Raw genomic sequence first — 14,416 nt, forward strand, 5'->3', positions numbered from 1 at the left:
AAGCGTCCGACTTCGGCTCAGGTCATGATCTCACAGTTTGTGGGTTGGAGCCCCTCATCGGGCTCTGCGCTGACAGCTCAGAGCCTGGAACCTGCTTCGGATTCTGTGGCTCCCTTTCTCTCTGCCCCTCCCCCCCTCAAAAATAAATGAACATTAATAAAATTTTTAATTAAAAAAAAAGAAAGGATTTCAACTGGTGCTTTAACCTTCTTGTTCTGTTGTTATTCTTTAAACAATGATGCACCTATGTGCTCAACTCGTTAAGAGGTGGTTAAAACCAGCCACCATCCTTACCCTCAGGAGCTTCGTCACAGACCTGGAGAGCCTGTCACTCAGGAAAGATTGTGGCTTCTGAGTGCTGATGGGAAGGCCCGAGGCTGCCACAACACTGGAGTCTGGGGTCAAAGGCCAGAACTCACAGAGCAGGGGCTCTTACCCCAGCACCGCTGACATTTTGGACCAGATGACTCTTTCAGGGTTTGCCTTGCACATTGTAGGATATTTATCCAACCCCTGCCACTACTCACTGGATGCCAGTAGCACGCACCCCACTCCAGCTGTGACAACCAAAAAATGTCTCAAACATTGCCAAACGTCCCCTGGGGGCCAAATCATCTCCAGTTGAGAACCACTGCCCTAAAGGTAAAGCTATCACAAAAGTGTCAAACCAGGTGAGTTAGTCAGCAAAGGACAGCAGACCAAGGAAGGCATAGTCGAGGGCCAATGCTTTTGCTGTTTCCAGCAGAATACAGAAGTTTTTATACACAGTCCACATCAACTGCTTTCCAGATTAACAGACGTCTTTGCATTCCTCTGCAGAGCATAGTGACAGATGCCCATAGACTATGCACGATCAGGGTCAGACCACTCACTGCTGCCCCAGGTTGGATGCTTGGGTTGGATGCCTACCAAGAGTCAGGTGTGTTTCTTCCCCCAAACAGGTTTATGCCTAGTTTTACTTATTCACTAGTTACTGAAATTATATTACTAAAAAAAATTTTCTTTTAGGTAGGCTCTATGCCCAACGTGGGGCTCAAACTCATAACCCGGGGATCAAGAGTCACACACTCTACTGACTGAGCCAGCCGGGCACCCCAAAATTACGTGATTTGATTAAGTAGTTGTATAAACTGATAAAATGTGAGAAAGGAAGTTATTTTAATGAAAACTAAAGGGACTACTTTGTTAAGTTTCAATAAAGGTGATGCACTAAAAATAATCGCTGTTCAATTAGATGTGAGCAAGACAAATATAGAAAATTGGGAAAGCCACTGAACATTGAAAGGATCAGATTGCTTTGCAGACATGTTCAAGTTCCCACTCCACTCCAGAGAATTGTACACAGATATCGTAGACAGTGCATTATTAGTGTGGTCATGGGTAGCTCCGGTCATTTTCTGGCTTTTCATCTGAAAAGTTTTGAATGGATATACATTGGCACATTTTAAGTTAAAAGGCATTGTTTAAGGTAAGTATGCGACATTTCATTCTGGCCCCAACTGTTGTCTCTTAGTGCTAAATGAAAAGCAAACATCTCTGTGTAAGCACTTTGGAAGCTGTGTTTAAATGACTGGTCTTTGGACACAATGTCTATTTTTATTAAAATTTGACTGGGTGGCTCGGTTGGTTGAGTGTCAGATTCCTGGTTTTGCTTTGGGTCACAATCCCAGGGTCAATCCCAGGACTGAGCACTGCATTGGGCTCCACACTGGGCAGGGGGCCTGCTTGGGATTCTCTCTCTCTCTCTCTCTCTCTCTCTCTCTCTCTCTCCCCCCCCCACCTGTCTTCCCCACCTCTGTACCCATTGTCTCCATCTCTCTCCCTAAACATTTGAATTAAATAAATAAATAAAATGTGACTTTCCACTGGCCTAGTTTTAGTTGGGGTTCAGCATAAAACAGACATTTGGTTTTCTTTTCTTAAGCTTCCCTGGAACACGATGCTGTCTTTCTGCTTCTTGACTGAGGTCTGGGTGAGAAACTATCAGTGACAGACAATATCCCAAAACCACAAGAGACAGTGTCCAACAACTGCCAGGCAAGGCAGTAATAGTCAAGGAAGACCCCCCACAGGCCCTCCCCCCCTTCACACACACACCACCAGCATGAACAGTAACCCCCACACCTCCTCTCTCCTGCAGCTCAGTCCCTGGGAAGTCAGAAACCAGGGTTAACAAGCTAAGAGAAGAGGAGCCAGAGAATAAGGCCTGAGACTGGAAGAGCCAATCAGCTTCCCCCTCCTCCTCCCACTGCGGACTGCTGGCTTGCTTTAGGCCTGCACTAAGGGAGCTCTTAGCTTTTGGTCCCTGTCAGAGATATATACATAGGACTGGGCATTTAAGACTGAGCCTGTGTTCCAACTTAAAGTGATTATATGACTTTTATTACTTACAATTAAAAAAAAAGGATGGTGTCTGGGTGGCTCAGTCAGTTAAGCGTCCAACTCCTGATTTCAGCTCAAGTCATGATCTCATGGTTCCTGAGTTCGAGCCCCACATCAGGCTCTGCGGGGACAGTGAGGAGCCTGCTTGGGATTCTCTGCCCCGCCCACCCCCCCAATAAATAAATGAACTTAAGAAAAAAAAAAGGTCATGGGACCAGCATTTTGGTCCAGGGCCAAAGAAAAAACTGAGCTCAGCAGGCCAATGTAATGACACAGTGGATGACAAAGGGGACTCACTGTCTAATCACATGCCACAAGTCACTGCTACCCAATGTGACAGCGACACAGCAAGTCTGTGTCTACAAGAAATTCTCCCAGATTTCTGGTGTTTGGGTAGCACTTCTTCATATTTCTAGCAGCAGTGTGGATTTTTTGTCCCCATGACTGTTCCATGGGTCATTTCAGTGGGGATCCTAGAGGCAGTCTGTGCCCACACCACCACCTTGTCCAGGGGTGCCCACGTCTAATCAGCCCACATGTGACTTTAAATTTAGAAAGTAGTATGGAGGGGCACCTGGGTGGCTCGGTCAGTTAAGCGCCTGACTTCGGCTCAGGTCATGATCTCACACTCTGTGAGTTTGAGCTCTGCGTCAGGCTCTGTGCTGACAGCTCAGAGCCTGGAACCTGCTTTGGGTTCTGTGTCTCCCTCTCTCTGCTCCTTTCCTGCTCGTGCTCTGTCTCTCTGTCTCTCAAAAATAAATAAACATTAAAAAAAAAAAAAGTAGAATGGAAAGTTACCACTTAGGTTCTTTGACACATTTTAGGGCATCCGGAGCTGTTTTCAAATGTTTCTTGAAATTCCTTTAGAAGAGTAATAGTTGAGAGTAACACTAGCTGCTCTGACAGGTGAACTCCCACTTCTCCAGGGTTTCTGTCACAGCCCAGTGTGCGTGTTCCCCACCTTCCCTCCACCAGCTGACCGCCGGCCTGGGCCCGGCCTGGACATGCCAGACAGCCCCCTGCCCACACATCGTTATGTGGAACTCAGCCATGTGGCCACATCTGACCGCAAGACAAGTGAGGCCATGTAGATCGCTTCTGTGACCAAGAAGAAGAGGAAATAGGCCTGGTGAATGGGGTCACACACACGCGCGCACACACATACACACACACTGAAGAGTCCTATACCTGGTCATTGTAATAAGTGTTAAGATGTAAATTAATACTCACAGGAGACCAAGAAATGTGATGACATAATTCTATCAGTCACTTTCTAAACAATTTAGGCATGCAATAAATGCACACTTTTGCTGAATGCCTAATAGGTTTCGACCAATTGTTGATCGAAGACAAATATAGCATCCTCTCAGAATGGACTTTTGGAACTCAAGAACTGATCTGAAGTTTTATCTGAAACAAATAAAATGATTCTCTAAAACATTTAATAGTAGTTTATTTTTTTTTCATTTTTTAAATTAGAAATGAGACAACTTTTTATCATTTTTTCATTTCATTTTTTTGAAAGAGAGAAAGAGTGCAAGCACAAGGAAGGGAGGGGCAGAAGGAGAGAGAGACGGGGAGAGAGAGAGAGAGAGAGAGAGAGAGAGAGAGAGAGAATCCCAAGCAGGCACCATGCTCAGCGAGGCGCCAGATGCGGAGCTCGACCCAGCGACCATGAGACCATGACCTGAGCCAAAATCCAGAGTCGGGTGCTCAACCAACTGAGCTACCCAAGGCATCCCAATTTTAATTTTTTTTCTATGCATTACTCAGCGCACATCCCAGCAAGTGTATTTTTAGTCCCTTTTATTTAACTTAATTTTAAATACCTGATATCATAACAATTTCTTAGCATGTCATTACTGCTGAGGTCACTGCTGCACCTCATAAGAACTCTCATGATCAGTTGAAGCATACATGTGGATTTATCATGGCAAGGGTCAAATGCCTTGTTGACAGCTCAGAGCCTGGAGCCTGCTTCAGATTCTGTGTCTCCCTCTCTCTCTGCGCCTCCCCCACTTGCACTCTGTCTGTCCCTCTCTAAAATAAATACACATGATAAAAAAATTTTTTAAGCTAAATACATTTGAAGATAGGTTGAAGTTCATGAGAATGTTAAATATTATATAGATAACTTTAGGAAGACCCTTATATTATTTTGAGTCAATAAATGTTTATAAGAATTTAACTGATATTAAACAGAAGAGAGATGTATTTAGCTGTTTAAAAAGGTTTTGCATAAGGAATATACATTGATAAAACTGAGAGAATTTCAGTGACCACAGAACCTAAGATGTTCGTGCCGTGCTACATCTAATGACTATTGAAACTAATCTGAGGGGGCCTAGGTGGCTCATTCAGTTAAGCGTCTGACTTCGGCTCAGGTCATGATCTCATGGTCCATATGTTCAAGCCCCACATCGGACTCTGTGCTGAGAGTGTGGAGCCTGCTTGGGATTCTCTGTCTCTCCCTCTCTCTCTCTCTCTCTGCCCTTCCTCCACTCATGCTCTTCCTCTTTTTCTCTCTCAAAAAGAAATAAACACTAAAAAAAGAGAAAATAATCTGAACAGCGCACCTTGATCATATGACCGACATTGTCACCCCAGTTGAATATGACATAACTTAAGCTATTACACAATCACTTGGGTAGCACAAGGCCAGGGATGGCCCAAATGACAACAAGGTGAGCACTTGACTCCAGCTTTCCAAAGGCCAAGGCTGAACTCTCATACATTGTGGATTTTGGAAAAATACCTAGGTCAAAGCTACACCACGGTTTATCCTTTAAAAACTTATTAAATATTTATTATCTTTGTAATGTCTTCTAGTAAGATTCCTATACAAAAAAAACAAGTACGATTTTCTGCTGTGATTTATCCTGAGTATCTTACTCCTTCCCTGTTTTCAATGTCCGCCCACGAACAATTCCTGGCCCCTGCCAGTCCCTTCTAGGGGCTGAATCCCCTTCTCTGCATCTGGGCGTCTGCCTGGGCTCCTACTTGGATTATAATTAGCACCTCTGCCCCAAGGCTCCTCTTCTGTCCTGCATCATCATCCACCTCTGGGACTCCTTCAAGGTGGAGCCCTGCTCAGAGAATGGACCTCTGAAAACATCTGTTTACCCAAACACATCTAAGTTTCCCATGCCTTCTGGACATGACCTTGGATAGCCAGGTTTTCCTTATTCAGAAAGAGTATGTGGCTACTGCAGCCCCTTTTAGATTGCCTCCTGCCCAAATCTGCCCTCATTATCATTCGGCTGTTCCTCTGTCTGGGCAGAAGCATTACTGGAACTTACTGGATCATTTGGCTAGATTAAGCATGTATTTCCTAGGCAACAAGAACAAAATCCCCCTCCAGGGTGCCTAAGCTTTCCCCTGCTGAGAGTGGGACTCCTTCTGTTCGGCTCAAGGGTCTACAGGCATAAAATAAGGGTGTCCCAAAGAGGGGACATTACTTTTATCATAATATCAGGCTGAGGAGATTAAACATACTTTAAGTTACATTCTCTGCTATAGTTGTATCTTTATTCTGCTAAAGTTTTCTATTTTTGTATACGTTCCTAAAGGAAGCCTGTTGTGTATGTTTTAAGAGAGTGGACTCTGAGATCAGCTTCAACTTTGTACAAGCTGAAGCTTGACCTCTTCTTATCAGTGTTACTTAACCTCTCTGTGTCTCCGATGTCCCACCTGCCAAATGAGACTAATACAAGACCTTACTTCCCTAGATGTCAGTTTGTGAGAACTAATGAAACAATGTATGTAAAGCATTCAGCGAAGTGTTAACCATCATGTTCCTTCTCTCTTTCTCTCCATAACTTTCTCCATATTCTTTTTCCTCTCCAGAAACCCAGGGCCTCAGTTATCCCTGAGTCCCCCACTGTGTGATACATCTCACACAGAATTTTCCCTCCTCAAGAGGGATGAGCCCAGCTTTGATCTGGAACATTCTAGCACATTCCATTTGGACTTCATCAACCCCTTTTCCTGACTGTACACCACCCCCTCTTTCCCCAGGCTGAGCCTGGGAATCATCTTCTGAGAGTCCACATTGATTTGGCTTTGACCAAGGGTTTGGGAGCACAGCATTTAGATTGTTCGCTTTGATTTCATCACTAGGTGGTGCTCTTTCCCAGCGTACTATAAAGCACTTCCTGTTTTGCAATTTGTTGAAAAGGTGTAACAACTGATTCAGAGTGCCCAGGTTGTGAGAAACTCCTGCCCCCAGTGTCTCCCCAGTTAACCACATCCTGCCTCAGCGACCAGGACGACGTTTTGATGTGTAGCCTTCGCTGGCATGGGTGGAGGACTTGGCTGGAGACAGTGGTTACTGTCTTAAGATTTTCTGTCTTGTTGAGCTGCTCTTTCTTTCTTGGTCCTTTGGTGATAGGGAGCAGGCTTTTCTTGGGCGGAGGGGGGGCAGGGAGCATGTTTTGTCTGTGCCTGTTTCTGTTTCCAGATTGTCTGCTTTTGATGTTTGTGACGGCAAAAAGCAAGCCCAGGGAATGTACCTTCCTGTTGTCCCCGGGTCCTGAAGTCAGTGTGCCTTCTCGTGCTTGTGTCTCTCATAGGTAACATCCAGAATTTCTTTTGATGTGCTTAGTGAAGGGAACGCAGAATGGTATGTCTGCTCCTTTCCCCCCAAAGTGGAAATCTCCCAGAGTTGCTGTGTGGAAGACGGTTTTGATGGGTGGCAGGGGACCAACTAGGAAGCTGTTTTCCATGAGAAAGTATAAAGAGCTGGATGTGGGCAGTAGCAGTGGGCACAGATGAGTGGGATAGAGAAAAATACTTAAGAGGTTAATAAAGGCAGGAAAGAGCAATGAAAATAAGTTTAATGTTGCTCCTGACAGACATCTGTAACAGGTGGTCAGGTCAGCATGGTGTCCGAAACAATTGCTCTTTTCTGGCAGAAGTACAGGTTCCAGTTGTCAGGAGTGAGTTGGGCACATGATTTTTGGATGGACAGTCTCCCCAGCTAGTGGTCTGTGGGGAACAAAAGGCTGTCCTTTTTAAAAACTAGAGGTTTCATTGAGTGTTTGACCCAACAGAACTTAACTGTTGTACCCACCCGTTGGTTGGGGAGCGGCAAAGGAAAAACAGAATGGTATTTTTGAAAAGTTCTGAAAAATAAGGTTCTCCATACGTATTCTGCATATTGAATGTACCTAGGTCTGTGTCTTACAAAGTTTGGGTTTCTGGAAGTAAATAATGGTATGTAAATTTCTGCTTTATCACACCACTAAGCAAAGAGGGCCATAATTGTAACTTTATGTAAACAACAATAAAGCAAAATGGTACAGGAAGTACAATTATTCGACGCATGGGTTCAGTTAAGGAAACACAACTCATGTATTGAGACTGTAAGTATTCAACACTCTGCAGGTGGAAGATTTCATTCTATTTCCACCCCCTCCTCCCTCAAAAAGAAACCTGGCTTACTTGGTATCTTTCCATTTTCTTTAACCTGCTTATTGTGTAAATATTCTTTTTCCCTAACTGAGTGAGTCAGAATGTGTTTGGTGATGGGTTAACAGGAACCCTGATGGACAGGGCTTAAAATATAACGACATTTCTATTTTACTTCATAAAAAGCCCAACATTTGGCAGTCCCTGGATTCATCTGGAAGCTTGACAGTGTCATCCAGGATCCAGGGACTTTTTACTCCCTACTCTGTATTCTCAGCAGGCTGGCTTCTGTTTTCCCATTTGGTACTTCCTGATCATGAGACGGTTTCTATAGGTGCAAACATCACAGTCTCTCCCAGACTGCTAAGAGGAAGGGAGGGCAAAACGCACTTTCTCCTCATGTGCATCTCCCTTATCGGGAAGGAAAATCTTTCTCAGAAGCCCTGGGGGGGGGGGGGGGGAGGGGGGGGATTTCCTCTGCTCCTGGCCAGAACTGGTCAACTGGCCAATTCTGCCTGCAAGAAAACAGGGTGTCATGATTTGGTAAAGATTCCAATACCCGCAATTGACCAAGGCTCTCATCAGGAGATTCCTGCACATACGGGGCGGGGGGTGGGGGGGGGGGATTGGAAATATAGAAGGGGAACTTCCAGTCATCACACAAATAGAGAGATACTATTGGCATTTAGTGGGTTGGTCTTGGGATGCTGAATGTCCTAAGATACACAGAACACTTTTTCTAATGTTTATTTATTCATTTTAAGAGGGGGGCACAGAGGGACAAAGAGGGATAGAGAGAATCCCAAGCAGGCTCCCTGCTGTCAGCACAGAGCCCAATGCAGGGCTCGAACTCACGTACCGTGAGATCATGACCTGAGCTGAAAGCAAGAGTCGGACACTTAAATGACTGAGCCACCCAGGTGTCCCAAACACTTTTACACTCAAAAAAGAGTCATCCTACCCAAAATATCAATAGCACTCCTGTTAAGAAACATTGGCTCATACCAGCCGTAATTCATCCCCTGGGCTGAAGATATTATGACTCAAACAGCATCAGGAAACCATAAAGTGCCAAGAAGAGGAACATGGCTCCCAGCAGTGTGTGCCATGGCACCCTGGTGGAAATTGGAAGCAGTACAGTGATGCTTAGTCATGTGTGCACACTGAATCCTTTTCAGAAAGCTCTGTTATTTTCACTAAAAGGGTGACAAGGAAAAAAATTGCAGAGATCATGGTAGGAAAATTATCTCTGAGGTCTGCCCTTATTTTATTTTATTTTTAATAAAGGGATTTCCCAGTAACTAGACAAGCCTGTTTCCAAGAACAAGTAATTCTGAGTTCCCCACACCTCTATCATCTCTGTTCCCTGCCCCCACCAAGGATTCAGAATAATTGAAACCCCACTGTATAGCCACTATTTGGGGGATAAGATTTCCTTTGTAGACCCTGTACTTAGTACAACGTGGAGGGCATTTAATCAATGTTTCATGGATTCAAAATAATACAAAGAAACAAAGCCCAGAAAATTGTTCAGTATTATGTTCAAAGAGATAGATACAGTGAAATGGCATTTTAAAAATAGTACTGATAAAAAATTATGATACAAATATAATTATTTATTTTTTAAAACTTTTTTAAAGAGTGCCAAGTGGAGGGGCACCTGGCTGGCTCAGTCAGTACAGACTCTTGATCTTGAGGTCGTGAGTTGGAGCCCCATGTTGGGTGTGGAGCCTACTTTTAAAAAAATAAATATTTTTTTTAAAAAGAGTGCCAATAGAGTTCTTTGTGGTCTGCAAAGAAACTGAACACTAAACATCATTAGCTTTATGATTAAAAAATGTAAATGTTAACTGAACCTGAAAGATCAGATATATTGGGTTGGTATATTGCATCACTACTCAAAGAAAAATTTTGTAAGAAAGTCACTGTAAAATCCACTAGCTTAAAAAGAGAAAACTGGTGTAGACAGCTTTGTTTCACTCCCATATCTGTGAAACCACAAATCTCTATGATTGACAAAGAATAGCCTAAATAAATAATGTTGCTAAAGCTAATCGCTAATGAGTAATAGGAGATAACTGGGTAAGGAAGAGTGTGAAGAGGAAGGCACACAGAATGGACCAAGCAAAAGTACTGACACATGGAAGGATTTGACATGCTCAGGGTCAGGGTCAGACCATTTCTGAGCTCAGAAGAGCATCCATGAATCACTGCCAACTTCTTTAACCACTGATTCTGCCCACCACCAAGCTCCCTGGATTTCTTCTGTGCCTATGATAAAGGCCAGACTTACTGCAAATGCTTTTTTCTTTTTTCCATTTCCTCTTTTTTCTCCTATTATTATTTTATTAGGTCGTTCCTAAATCAAAGCAGTAGGAATATAGGTTATGGGCTACCCAGTGAGCTGATGGGAAAGAAATGGCCAATTTACTTCATACCAGTCTAACTTAACAGTGTGTGGTATTTAAAACAGTAAAATGTAAGTAACTTTCATCACACTCTGCTAATTATTTTGAAATTGTAGCCGAAGGGGTGCCTGGGTGGCTCAGTTGGTTGAGCGTCTGACTTCAGCTCAGGTCATGATCTCACGGTTCATGAGTTCAAGCCCCGCGACAGGCTCTGTGCTGACAGTTCAGAACCTGGAGCCTGCTTCAGATTGTGTGTCTCCTTCCTTGCCCCTCTCCCACTCGCACTCTCTCTCAAAAATAAACATTAAAAAAACTAAAACAAAAAGAAATTGTAGCTTAAAGTTGAGTGGATATAGATACTGAGGACTGTGCTAGACCTCACTCAGGGGCTCAATAAATATTTACTGCTTATAGTTTCATAAAGTTTTGGAGGGAATAATTTTGCTAGTGCCATTAGATTTGCTACCACTAGTCTTTTTCCTGTATTTTCTGTAAATTGGAAGTTGTCCCACTATTACAGATTCTAAATTTGTTCATTTGGTTCAGATGGTGACCACCAGATGACTCCACTATACAAGTGTATTCTCTTTATCATTAGGTGAATAATCTGAGGAAAAATATTTTGGTGCCAAATGTATGCTCCCAGTTCCCAGCAATGTGTCATCAAATGGTTTTAGAGCCCATTGACTATTCTTGCCTGAATTAATTATTTCTTTAGGATTTTCATAATAGTCATTTGCTAGTGATATTATTTATTCTACACTTATTTACTAGCACCCTATTATAAAGAATTTTTCCTCATTAATCAGGAGTGAACCATAATTCTTTTAAAAGAAAAGAGATGGGGCGCCTGGGTGGCTCAGTCGGTTGAGCGTCCGACTTCGGCTCAGGTCACGATCTCGCGGTCCGTGAGTTCGAGCCCCGTGTCAGGCTCTGGGCTGATGGCTCAGAGCCTGGAGCCTGCTTCCGATTCTGTGTCTCCCTCTCTCTCTCTGCCCCTCCCCCATTCATGCTCTGTCTCTCTCTGTCTCAAAAATAAATAAATGTTAAAAAAATTTTTTTTATTCTTTTTTTTTAATTTTTTTTAAAGAAAAGAGAGAGAGAAATACTATTTTCCCTTTAATAAGTAATTTTCAGAGTAACTTGACATAATAATCATTTCCAATGATGAAAAATAGTCCTCCACCCCCTCTCTCATCAAGTATAGCTGCAGTCATAGATTTTTACCTATTGAGTATTTACAATTAATTGTTGCCATTTTCTTTTTGATGGTAAAGTTACCCCAAATGTGGCCTGTGGGAGATCCTTCAAGCTGGCTCCTGTGTCTTTTTAAAATTTATTTTTGAAACCTGGATATACAAACGGACATGGCCAGACCATATATAAAAATAGAATTGTGACCCACAGCTGGCAGCAACCTGCCCAGGAAATCAACCTCCTTATCTGCAACAATGAGCAAGGAAGCCAGCTTCCTGTAAGGCGAACTTGGAGGAAGCCAGATTACTATCCCAAGTAGTAATTCAAGCAGCTAAACAACACCTTCTATAACAATCAGCTCAAAATGGCCAGGGCTTGATTAAAAACTCACAGCTTCCCTAATTTTTGTCCCACTTCCAACTTAGAATTAACCAGAGAAGGGGTGTCTGGGTGGCTCAGTTGGTTAAGTGTCCGACTTCGGCTCAGGTCACAATCTCACCATTTGTGAGTTTGAGCCCCACGTCAGGCTCTGTGCTGACAGCTCAGAGCCTGGAGCCCGCCTTGGATTCTGTCTCTGTCTCTCTGCCCCTCCCCTACTCTCTCTCTGCCTCTCCCTCAAACATAAAACATAAGAAAAAAACTTTTTAAGAATCAATCAGAGAAAGTCAACTATGCACCCCAGCCAATCACATAGGATGCCCTGCTTCTGCTTCAGCTTCTCCATGCCAACAGCCCCCAACAGGGCCACCTGAAGCCATTCCATTTTTTCCACTGTGAAGCCTTCCCGCTCCTCTGCCTGCCTTTCAGTGTCTGCCAAGTGCAGTGCAAGTGATGGGGCGGGGCAGGGCGGGGCAGGGGGAGGGCGCCTGGGTGGCTCAGACCGTTGAGCATCTGGCTTTGGCTCAGGTCAGGATCTCACAGTTAGTGAGCCTGCATCGTACTCTGTGCTGACAGCTCGGAGTCTGGAGCCCGCTTTGGATTCTGTGTGTGTGTGTGTGTGTGTGTGTGTGTGTGTGTGTGCGCGCGCGCGCCCCCTCCCCTGCTCATACTCTGTCTCTCCCAAAAATAAATAAACATTAAGAAAAATTACTAGGAAAAATGCAAGTAACAGTGCCTCTCTTATAGCAAGCTCTGAATAAATAGCCTCTGCTTTTCTCACTTGGCTGGTCTTCATTTATTTCCATGCTTTAATGAGGTATAACAGACATACATATGAGGGTTAACTTACATGAAGTGTATGTATGTAACAAATATGTATACTTTATATGAGGTAAAAGTGACATTAAGTGTACCCATTTTAGTGCTGCAGTTGATGAATGTTGACACACATATGCAGGCACACACACATATACACATGCACCTGGGTAAGCACTTTGTGATGTACAATATTTTCATAACCCCCCAAAGTCCCCATTCTCCTTTCCAGTCAATTTATGCTCCTTCCCTCTCCTAGCCAAGCATGGATTTGACCTCTATCACTGTAGATTAGTTTTGCCTATTCTCCTAAGTTCTGGTGACAGATCTTCATTAGCCTAAGCACTTCCTTTGCATTCAGGCACCAAGTGTCTAATTCATCCTGTACTTTCTTTGCTCCAGAACTGGAATGGGCCAGTTCTCCAAAGAGCTTTGTATCTATTTAGAGAGAAATGGAATTTAGAAACTACCATGCAGGGGGCAAGAGTGCTCATTGTTACAGAAGGTGACTAACCATCCCTTTGCCTCTGATGGTGCCAGTTTTGACACTGAAAATCCACATTCTGGGAAATCCCTGGGGACAGTTTGTCCCCCTACTGCTTCTAGGCCATTTTGGTGCACAGAACTAGGAAATTTATTTTTAAAACAATGTGCTCAAAGTGATATTTCCAATTTAAATTATAGGGTTTTTTTTCTGAATTTTCTTGATCTTATAGTTGTACCTCATTTTCTCTTGAAGTTCTATACATTACTACTTGTCTCACCCTACAATATGTATAGTTTCAAAACCACAGCAACAGTATTACAATTATAAACCACTGAGAGAAGCTTAAGATTTCTTTGCCGTTCTTTTTCATTCTTAGACCATCTCCCACCACAGATATTGTCGGAGTACTATGTTCAAAAGCCCTGAGGGAATAATTCATTTCTCTGGGTAACAATAGTTATGTTACCAACTTGATTTAAAGTTAACTTTGTTTCAATTTGTTTTCAACTTTGGGTTTACCGTCTTTCCTTTTTTACTTACTTTTTGGCTATATAAAACTTTTTTAAGTGTGCAGTTTTTTTTTTTAAGTTTATTTATTTTGAGAGAGAGAGAAACGGCACATGCAAGCAGGGGAGGGGCAGAGAGAGGAGAAAGAATCCCAAGCAGGCTCCACACTGTCAGTGCAGAGCCCAACACGGGGCTCCATCTCAGGAACCAAGAGACCATGACCTCAGCTGAAATCAAGAGTTGGATTATACCTAACCCACTGAGCCACCCAGGCGCCTCATCTATATAAAACTTTAAAAATTCAAAACCAGGGGCGCCTGGGTGGCTCAGTCAGTTGATCATCCGACTTGGGATCGGGCCATAATCTCACACTTCATGGGTTCGAGCCCCGCATCAGGCTCTGTGCTGACAGCTCAGAGCCTGGAGCCTGTTTCGAATTCTGTGTCTCCTTCTCCCCCTGCCCCTCCCCTGCTCACTCTCTGTCTCAAAAATAAATAAACATTAAAAAGTTTTTTTTTTTTTTTAATTCAAAACCTCTGTAGGTAACCGTTTTTGTTTCTTGGATACCCTTCCAAATTTCCAAACAAGCTCATTCCAAAGCAACTCATTCTTTTTTTATGGCTGCATTGTATTCCACTGTATGGTTGTATCTTGTCCAAACAGTTCCCCATTAATGGACATCTGGGTTATTTCCAAACTCTTGTTATGACAAATGATGCTGCAACAAATCATCTTGCCTACATGTTGTTTCTATTTGTGGAGGTGTATTCTCAGAATAAGGTTAGGGTTAGAAGCAGAATTGCAAGATGTAAGAATTGATGCAATATAATTT

The sequence above is a fragment of the Prionailurus viverrinus genome, chromosome B2, assembly GCF_022837055.1.
Source record: "Prionailurus viverrinus isolate Anna chromosome B2, UM_Priviv_1.0, whole genome shotgun sequence".
Taxonomy (NCBI): Eukaryota; Metazoa; Chordata; class Mammalia; order Carnivora; family Felidae; genus Prionailurus; species Prionailurus viverrinus.